The sequence below is a fragment of the Dryobates pubescens genome, chromosome 25 (genome assembly GCF_014839835.1).
Source record: "Dryobates pubescens isolate bDryPub1 chromosome 25, bDryPub1.pri, whole genome shotgun sequence".
NCBI classification, from domain to species: domain Eukaryota; kingdom Metazoa; phylum Chordata; class Aves; order Piciformes; family Picidae; genus Dryobates; species Dryobates pubescens.
This window is the reverse complement of record NC_071636.1, coordinates 14,616,067-14,627,024: the sequence shown is the minus strand read 5'-3', so window position 1 is coordinate 14,627,024 and position 10,958 is coordinate 14,616,067.

The following is a 10,958-nucleotide window of genomic DNA, read 5'->3' as shown; positions in this document are numbered from 1 at the left end:
TATGTTCACTACTACTAAGTAAGAGATAGCTGGCTGATTTATAGGATGGAGTGTTAGGGCTTCATCCCTGAGTATGTGGACAGCACACTGAGCAGTAGGGCAGGTTAAGAAAGGACAATGTGGAACGCCAGAAAGGGAACACTTTTAGACTCAATCACACAGTCATTTCCCAGGTCTGAGCTATTACTTTTATTACCCTGTTTCCTCCACTCTCTGTCTGTTTGCACAAGTAGGTAGGATATGGAAAACGCTTTCTTGTGTCTCAAGAATTGCCACTGATTACAGCTTTACAAAGAGCTCAGGTTATCAATGCATCTTGAGGATCCATCCAGCCCTGTTTTCAGCCCAGACAGAAGTACTCACGATTCACAGGATAGAATATGTGGAAGAATCAGCAGGGTTCTGCAGAAAATTTGCCAATTGTTTAGTACTAAATTAGTTATTTAAATTGTACTGTTGGGAAGACTGACGTTTCATGACCAAATTTAGGCCCCCTGAAATTTAGGAAAAATCTCAGTGAGACTAGGATTTGAATACAATAACTGCCATTGCTTTCCTGCTCAAGAAAGAAGGGGAAAAGTAAAATCAAGTAAACAAACCCGAACTGCTGCCTTGAGCCCGAAGGCAGACGCAGTCCTCTCTATGATTTGCAGAAGATAAGCATGCTCTCCTGTTTCTGTCTTTCTCTTTGACTCCTGAAACTGGTAAGCTCTTGGTGGCTTATTAATAGGCTTCCTGAAAGTGGTCTTAGCCGTCATGAACTACCCCAAAATAACTAGAAATTAATTAATCCAATGCCCCCAACTTGTCTGGAGAAAGAACAACTAGCATCAGACAGAAATGCTAGCCACCGTTTCAATATTAATACTTTGGAAATTCAAAGATTCTGAAAGTAGGTAACATCCACCACAGATCTTAATTGAGAAATAACCAATTAATTGTGGTGTTTTGGTTTGGTTTTTTTTTAAAGCTCTTTTACTTCCATTCTAGAATCCCTGTAAAGAGATGTAGGGGAGAACAGGTACAGCAAAGCAAGAAACAGTTCCAAAGTGTCCAAATTACAATGAGAAATGTTTCAGGTTCGGTTCTCTTGAGGAGGAGAGGGGGGATGGAAATTCATACTCTGAATCTTCCATGAATAACACAGGTAAACTAATTTGGTTGATTGGGGTGTTTTGGTTTTGGTTGGTTAGTTGTTGGTTTCCTTTACTCTCAGGCTTATTACTTTGATCTCTGGGTTCTTTTTGGTTCCCATGTGTAGGGCAGAAAAGCTGAGCATCACCAGCAGAGACTGAGATGTGAAGTACTTCACAGTTTTCATCTTTATTTCTTTTTGGATGTTGCCATCTTTCCATTTCACTTAAGATGGCATCCAGTGGAATTCCTACTCTTTTAGGGGTTTTGAATAGCTTGCTGATGCTCCAGCATCTTGTTTTCTAACATTATAAATTGAGCCTGTCAGGAAAACTTCAAAGCAATACGACAGCTGATGTTTGAAACCGTGCTTAGAAAAAGACATTTTAGAGACACGTGTCACCCTCAGAATCTCAGTGAGCAAAGCTTTGTCTGCAGTTGGCAGAAAAATGAGATCATTTGATTAGTTTATGTGAGTGTCAGTGTTATGTTATTCCACTCCTAGATACAGTCACTCATCTACTGGTTTGGCTGATCCATTCTTCACGATTTCAGAATCATGGGGATGTTATATTTACAACACATAGGTGCCACCACTTGAAAGCACATACACTGATGTTGGGAATAATGTATAAAATGGTTATTGCCACCAAAGTGAGCATAAGAAGTACTTCCACAGTGACTCTGAACATTTGAAGTTGGTAATGGGATTTAAAAATTAAATCTCTAACCAGCTTTAGTTTACAAAAGAAGTTTGATATTTTCATTCAGAGTATCCTTGCTTTTCAGAGCTATATTTACTAACAGCCATTCAGACAAATACCAAAAACCTAACACTGCGGGGATAAATCATATTGGGCACAGATGAGTAATGCACAAGGATTAAAACCAATTTGCCACTGTTCCAGGCACTGAGGATTAATCCTGGTCTGGCCTGCAAGTAACAGGCCCCTGGCTTTCAATGAGATAATAATTTGATCCATGCGATTGCTTCTGTCTCCTTCTTTGATATTGCTCTAAGTGCCTCTTCTTCTTTAATCCAAAACAACTGAGATAGAAAGGAAACCCCACATATGTTTTTACAAGAAAAAGGCAATACATAATGCTAAAAAAATGTTTCATCAAAGGTGCAACAATTTAAAATGCAAAACAGACACTAGAGAGGTGACAAACTCAAGTTCTTAGTGGTTTTGTTTAAGATCTTTCAAGTATTCATTTGCCAGGAATTCTTGTTTAATTTTTCCTCTGTATTCAGTTAGCCATATTCAGTTCTCTTTTATGTCCACTTCTCATGAATCACTTCACAGATGGACTTCTACAAGTGCATCCCTTTGGGGAAAGTAAATTTTAAGTCATAATAAGAACATAAGACCTGCCATGCTGGATCAGAGCAAAGGTCTCTCTAGTCCACACCGTGATTCTGGCAGTAGCCAAGAGCGGTGTATTAGTTTGTAGCAGCAATGGCTTTGATCTTTCAGTGAGTATTAAGTTGGTGAGTAAGCAGAAAATGAAAAGAAATCCCAAGAGCAGAGCATTCCAAAACTCAGAAGAAACAGGCAGTGAAACCATTATTCCCTGTGCCTTTAAGGTCTGTCTCACAAGGAAGGTGTCAGGCTGATCAGCTGGAGCCGAGATGTTGCCCTCAGGGAACAACTGGGATTGCTGAGACTTAACCAGTGTTGAGTACCAAAGGCATTTCTTTGTTTTGTTCTCTTGCCCAGCAAGATACAAGTACTTTGGGGTATTGCAGCCAGTTTTTCTGCTGCACAATGAAAGTATGTCACTAAACTCTAGCAATGTGAATGAAACATGGAAAGAAAAGAACTGGCTGGAGGAAGGAGAATGCAGAGTGGATACCAGGAGGTCAGTGTGGACGCAGTCTGAGTGCTAGCAGTCGTGAGTGGTTCTATCAGAAGGAATAGTATGGGTTTAGGTACACAACACACCATCAATATCTACAGCCTGTTCTACTCTCATTTCCAGAGGAAGACTTCCATTTGTTCCAGTGAGATTGGAGTTAAAAGTTCTCAGGATTTAGCTCATCTTTTTAATTGCCTCTGTCTCAAATTGCATTTGTGATAATAACAGCTCTCCTGGAAACCCAACAGGAACTTGAACATATTGTGAGTAAATTAAATTATTGTGTAAATAATAAAGTTTACATCTACTGGTTATTGCACAAAAAACTACTTTTTGTCTGTATTTTGTGTAACCTTCCTGCTTTAGGAAAACTTTTGGGGGGGAAAGGTGTTTAACCTGCCAAAAATCTGCAAGCATTTCTGATAATTTGTTGATCAGCATTAGGTTCATTAAATCTATGCACTTAATTATCTAATTAATTCAGAGGCAGGTTTGTAATCAGTGATGAAATGTTTAAGATTCTTCTGCTCTGGCCTCCATAACCTCCTGCAGCTCATTAGAAAAGCTAATCAGATTGAATTTTCCACCATGCTGTTTATTGTAGCCCTAATGGAAGACAATCACTTTAAAATTACACACTTGGCAGGTAATTTCTAAAAGCCATAAGCCATGGAAGCTCTGTTCTCCTTGGGCTCTTTGTCTCTCTTTACTACTAGGGTAAGGTAAGTAATGGTGATTTCTGTTAGAGTTTGGAGGCTTATTTTGCAGTGCAGAACGAAAATACTTTTGTCTTTACCGTGTTTGTCACCTGGGAGCCCTTTCAGAGACCATTGGTAATGTGTGATGAGTTTGTTTTGAATCTCAGATGATTTTCCTACTCTATGATTTGATTGTTCAAAGCATTAAGAATTTTCTTCATCTGATTTTGTCTTGGGATGAACAACAGTAGTAAAAAGATTAGGACAAGATTTTGGTCTCCATGTTTCACAGCTCATTTATAAACCCTGTTGTGCTGGAGCTTTCTGAAGTAAGTTACTAGTATGATCTGAAGAGGTTATGCCAACATATCATGACAAAGAACCAGAACTGAAGGTGACCTAAAATACAGAGTATTGTTAACTTTTTAATAATGTAATTTTTGTGAATTATGGGAAGAGTTGACAGCAGAAGTTGACAGTCATCTCTTGTACTGCCAATGCTCCTGCCACTTCTCTGGTTTTCTGAAGGGTAGCTGAGTTGGGCAATGCAGCAGGGACAGTCAACAACCAAGTGAGGAATGCTGTTATTCCACTTATTTTAGAAAAGATCCTTTCCATAAAGCAAATGGGAAGAGCCAGGGGCTGGGAGACAGACCAGTCCAGTGTGGCATCTGTTATTGGATTACTTTCTGTTTCAGCCTGGCTCAGCACTGCTCTGGGTGATTTCCACTGAGCCAGGATGTGCCCTTCCCAGTGGCAGGCAGCCCAGTTCATAGCTAATACTCAGAACAGAGCACAGCTCACTTTCCTGACAGTTGCTGCAAGCTGGTATCTAACCTGTTTTGTGGCTGCTGACCCATGGCTGAGCCAGACTTTTAGGCAGCTGTATGATGCCCTCCCTCCTTCCTAGCAGGTGCTGCTAAACCAGTCAGCTCCTGACATCCCCATGGCTTCCTTACAAATGGCACAGAAGCCACCACCAAGCTGCCTCTGCTACTGCTCCTCCTTTTCTTCACCAAGCCTATATTTGTGACCATTGCTAGCTCTGAAGCACCACATGGTTCCTGTAACTCTTGGTTGTCAAAAAGCCTTTAGAGAATTCTCCAAACCCTTTCTCTGTCGCTTCAGCTCACTATCTTTAGTAAAGATCATGGTGGTAAAAGATGAGGTCTCTACACCTTATTGAGCAATTAGTGCAGTGAGAGTTCAACTTTTTTTTCTGTTGTAATGAAACATACTCTATAGCGGTGGGCTGGCTGCATCAAATAATTTTAAGGATTGGAAACGATCTTTCTAGAGTTTATTTGCTGTAACAAAGAGTTTCAGTGTTGCTTTTAAGTGCCAGTAGTGTTGTCATCTGGCCCCTCTTCCTCTATGCTCAACTTCAGATATTTTGTTGTAACATTCAAAGTACTTCAAAAGCTTGGGGAGTTTGGTGTTTGATCTGTTTCATTGGGGTTTGTTTGTTTGTTTTTAATTAAAGTAACACTTCCGGAATGAAGTGTTTCTAAATATATTTGTCCGAGGAATGATCACTTAACTTTCAAGTTTGGCTCAGAACTGAGCCTTGCTTTTACACAGGCTTTTGCCAGCTGGAGGCAGGTATGAAAATGTGCATCAACCCGGGGCGGGGGGAGAGGGGGTGGGAAGGAAGAAAAATCACTTCTGGTAAAACAGAGATCGGTTACGGTTCTCATCATCGCAGCTGTGAGAAGCCCAAGCCCTGTAACACAAGGACCAGCCCCGCTCATGTCGCAGCCGCTGAGCACCTGCGAGCGCTGGCAGCCCGCGGGTGGCAGCGCAGCCGTGCGCGTTGTGCGGGCTCTGCTGCCACCTCATGGTGTCCCCGGCACCGCTGCGGCCGCCCGCCGCAGGTCCGCCTTCTGCCTGGGCTGCCGGGCTTTGACAGCAGGGTTTCCTTTTGTTTCCTTTTTCTCTTTTTATTCAAGCGGTCTAGCAAAGGACTGAGTGTCAGCGAGCGATACTGATTCTTGTCACGACAGGCAGGGGTTAGGGACAGCTTCTAAGACATCCAGCAGCAAGGAAAGCGGTCGTTTGCCAGTAGTAAGCTTCAGATTGCTGTACTGTCCACCTCCCTGCAAAACTAGCTGTGGCTCACAGATTGAGAGGGTTGACAAAGCATGTTGCAAATTTCTGATAGGTCTTTAGGCAGTCAGACAGGTAGGAGCTTTCTTACCTTTGCTCTCCTCATTCTCTTTCCAGTCCCAGTGGGGAGGGAGAGAATACCTGTGCACTGTTTAGATCCTTGCCAGGATCAACCCTCAGCAATGATGTCTGCAAGCCCTGTGCTCACGAGGGAGAGAACTGGTACAGAGGGTGAGCAGAGGTGGGATGTGCTGGGTGATTAATTAGTCTGGGTAGTGCCTGGGTATGGGAGTCCTGGCACACCCAGATACTAAGTTTACCCCAGCATTGGTGAACTACTGGACGTGCTGTTGTCTCTTTCAACCAAAACAATTCTGTGGTTCTGTGGTTCAATCCAGATAACTGTACTGCTCTTGAGTATTTGTGACTGTGCTGTTATTTAGACATCAACAATTTGTCTGTAAAGTGATTGGTCTGGTGTTTGTTACTGTATCCTGAATTATAACCCAGCAGAGACACCTAAAAGGCTTACATCAACACAGCCCTCCCACCCCAAAACCAGGGCAGGAGAGAGAGCAAGTCCTCAGGCAGTGAGGCCTGCCTCTCTGTACTCAGAGAGGCCTCAAGATATCTACAACAGCATGCAGTCATGTGGTAATCTAGGACATGGCCCACACTTTTCAGCTGTTCTGTTTCTTGGATTACTCTGAGAGGCGTGCACCACTGGCTTCTCAGGCTTTTGCAGTGAGAGGTGCTCTTTTTCAGCGTGATATTCAGAGTGTCTAGTACTGTGGGACCCTATTCCTGCTAGGGCTGATAGACACTAGTGAACTATGAATAGAAAACTTGCAGGGTAAAGTTCACAGTGGAGTTGCTTTAATACCTGATACATTCCCCCTACCATCTGCACATCAGTTTGCAGCATCACACTTAAACAGTTACTGTTGAAACACAGTGTAATTTGGCAATTATCTTCTTAAAGCTATTTTAAAATATTTTTCTACCCAAATCATGTTAGTGCAGTCACATAGCCACGAGAGATTGTGAATTTCTTCCCCTTCCATCCATTTGAAAAACAAAATTAAGAAGGGAAGAAATCAGTCATTAGCTGCATTACCTGTAGTACTTAAAGAGCTTGGGCATCTACTAGTGCTTGTGCAGAGCTAACTTGAACTGGAGTCTATACTGTTGTACAAAAGAGATCAAAAGAATGTCACCAGCCCCCACCCCCTTTATTCTTCTTGGGGGGCAAAAAGGGACTTAGTGTATTTAGTTTTTCATCAACAGTTAAGATCTATTGCACTCAAGAGGAAAGGGGTCTGCACTGGACAGAATCACTCTAACAAAGTGCATGACATGCAAAATGCAGGAGGAAGAAAATTAATTTATCATTCTGTTGTGGATACTTAGCTGACAGAACAAATGTCAGATAACAATCATCATGCATAATTAATGGATTTTAAATGCTTGTCATTAGAGATCCAAGAAACTGACAGGAAAAGAAAACCTACACAAAAACTTTAGTTTGTTGGCAATTTTGTAGGCTGGAAGATTGTCCACACCGAAAAAAAAACAACAAAAAAACAACATATATATATAAATATAAATTAATCTATCTTCAGTTTTAAAAATCCATTTTAGCTGTAACACTGCCACTGGAGAGGCATATCATGGCTTATGGCATTAACTACTTTTGCAGTTTTTTCTGTTACTTGCTCCTGGAGATGAACTTTGCCCTTGTGGATTGTAGGTAGATCCCTTTGATGTTTTTTGAATTAACTAGAATCTGTTTGCAAGCTGAATTCTGTCTATACTCCACAAGCCAGCATATCCAAGGAATCCAAAGGAAGGAGTGTCCTGTTGGACCAGAAGAAAGGTCCAGCTAGCCCACTGCTTTCTCCCTGTCTGTGGCAGCAGAAGACCCAGCATGCAACCCAGGGTCTCTTCCACTCATCCTCCCAAGCATCCATAATTACAACTAGGCATCAATTAAAGATGTTAGTTGATGATTCCATGATTATTTTTTTTTCGGTCTGTTTATAAACCTGTTGCCCAGTCTGAGCAGTTTCTTTCAGAACCTGCTGACTATTGCTTTTACTACAGGCTGTGGTAGGGAGTTGCAGGCGTTAATTACCTGCTGTGAGAAAAGGCTCTGTCTCCTGGCTGTTTGTACTGCCCAATTGGTCTCACTGCATCCACCTGCACTCCAATATTGTCAGATCTGACAGACAACAACTGCATATTCACCTTAGCCACTACTGCCTTTATGATTTCATAAGCTATGATCACACCTTTTTTTAACCTTCTCTGCAGATGGGAGGGCCTCAGCCATTTTAGTCTCCCTTAAAAGAGTACTATTCCACCCTCTTGATCATTGCCTCTGTCCTTCTCTTTACCTTCCCTAATTCTGTTGCATTCTGTGTCCTTATCATATGAAGGACACAGAACTGTTGTAGCAAGTCCAGAGAAGGGCACAAAAATGATCCAAGGGTTGGAACATTTCTGCTATGAGAACAGGCTGAGGGAGCTGGGATTGTTCAGCCTAGAGAAGGCTCGGGGGGGACCTTAGAACTGACTTCTGATAGCTGAAGGGATCCTACAGGAAGGCTGCAGAGGGACTTTTCTTCATAAAGGTGTCCAGCAATAGTTTGAAGCTGAGGGAGAGCAGGGTCAGATGGGATTTTAGGAAGAAGTTCTTCAGTATGAGGGTGGTGAGACTCTGGAATAGGCTGCCCAGGGAGACTGTGGATGCATCCTCCCTGGGGGTGTTCAAGGTCATGCTGGATGAGGCCTTGAACAGCCAAGCCTAGGTGAGAGGTATCCCTGGCCCATGTTAGGGAGATTGGAGTAGATGATCTCTGAGCCAGCCTAAGCCATTCTATGATTCTCGATGTGTATAGACCTGTTGATCTGGTAAGCAACATGTCAGGGTGCCAAGGTTTCATACAGCAATAAAATTATTCTTTCCTCCTCCCCTTCAGTTTTCATGAGACTTTTTTCTTTCAGATGGCCACCTTGTAACAGTAAAGCAACTAAATTATTTTTTTTTTCTGAAAGTTTTAAGAGCTGGGCTGTTGTGGCTCAGAAAGTTTCTTCAGAAGGTCTACTTACACAATTTCTTTTTTGAACACTTCCTTAAAACAGTGAAAATGTGATAGAAAGTTACCTTTGGGAGTGGGCAGGCATAAATATAGTGTCCAGTCTGTTGAAGATATTGCAAGATAAGCACTAAAATCTGTATGTCAGGGTGCTGGAGCCCTGGAGCAGGCTGCCCAGAGAGGTTGTGGAGTCTCCTTCTCTGGAAACTTTCAAAACCTGCTTGGATGTGTTCCTGTATTACCTGCCCTAAGTGGTCCTCCTCTGGCAAGGGAGTTGGACTGAATGATCTTTCAAGGTCCCTTCCAACCCCTAATATTCTGTGATTCTGAACACTCTTAATAGTCAAGTAAAATAGTGGATACAACCTGGAAACTACAAAAATGCAGAAGCATCTGAAACTCAGTCTGACTAATGACCTGGGTATTGTTGCTAACAGGAGGTCACAGAATCACAGAATACATCTGGTTAGAAGAGACCTCAAAGCTCATCCACTCCAACCCTCAACCCAGCACTGAAGGGTCAACACTAAACCATGTACTCAAGCACCAGTTCCACACATTGCTTAAATACTTCCAGGGCTGGTGACTCCAGCACTGTCCTAGGCAGACCATTTCAATTTCTATGAAAAAATATTTCCCAGCATCCAATCTGAACCTCCCCTGCTGTGGCTGATGACATGTCTGAAAGGAAATTCCTCCAAGACTGTATGACAGCATCATGGCCGCCAACAACCAGCATCCAAGAGTGATCCAGAACCAAGAGTTTGTAAACAAGATCAGTGTAGCACTGTGGGATGTGCTCTGCATCCAGTCTGAAGATAGATATTGGCAGGAGGTACATGAAATGTGACCAGTTCTGTGGAAATTTCTCAAACCCCCTGCTGTAATAAAGGATTTCTGCAATTTGTGAGGACAGCTACAGTCAACAATTTCTTCAGAAGTGGCTGGGCTATTGTTAGTGATAGTGTGGGTGGTGATTCTTGTCTTGCCAAAGGAAATGCAGATTATCTTATAATTATCCCAGATACTTCTGACTCTCTCTTACAAGCTCTAGAATCATGGATTAAAATTATAGATAGGAAATGCAGAATCCCTTGTGGCGCTTTAGTATTGTTTCTTGTGTGAAGCAGCTATGTGTCTCTTGGAGGGAGGGAGGGTGGAAACAAACCAGGGGGGGTTAGAAACAAACCACACAACAAAAACCCAAATAAACACGTTTAGAGAATATGATGGTCTTGGAAGATTATGCAATCAAATAAAGATAAGAACAGAATTTTGGCAAATAAAGAAATGAAGACAGTGTCTGAAGCAACTTGGGTTTTGTAGCCACAAAGAAGGTGGTCATAACTCTGGGAAAACTGCTTGTGCCTCCTGGCTCCTGAAGGCTCCCCAGGCTTGCAGGTGCCCAGCAGCAGGCAAAAGCAAAGATCAGAGTTGGGCATTAATCCCATGGGCCTCTTTCTTTTTCCATCGCCACTGGTTTGCTGGCTTTGCAGAAGTGGTTACATCAATTTTGTACCCATGCAGGGTGTTGTGTCTCATCACCAGCCGTGCCACAACATCAGCCATGCCAGAAAAAGCAAAGCTGCATGTGGCCACTGCACTGGGCACCAAACAAGGAGGGAAAAGTGATAGACCAGAGTGATGTTGTGAAGTTTGAAAGCGTTCTCCTTGGCCCATCAGGCTATCCTGTTCCAGCAGCAGCTATGCCATGGAAATGAATTGGTGCTGGTGAAGGTGTCATGACTATGTGGGTCTGGATTTACCTGTGGGATACACGCAACAAGTGACAGCACAAGAGGCAATGGCCTCAAGTTGTGTCAGAGGAGGGTCAGGTTAGATACTAGGACAAATTTCTTCACAGACAGGGTTCTTAAACATTGGAACAGGCCGCCCAGGGAGGTGGTGGAAACAGGGTGGATGTGGTGCTGAGGGATGTGGTTCAGTGGTAGTGCCTTAGCAGTAGTGGTGGGATTGTGAGCTCTAGGCAAGTGGTTGGACTTGATCTCAAAGGTCTCTTCTAACCTCAACAGTTCTATGGTTCTGTATTTGTAGACATCTG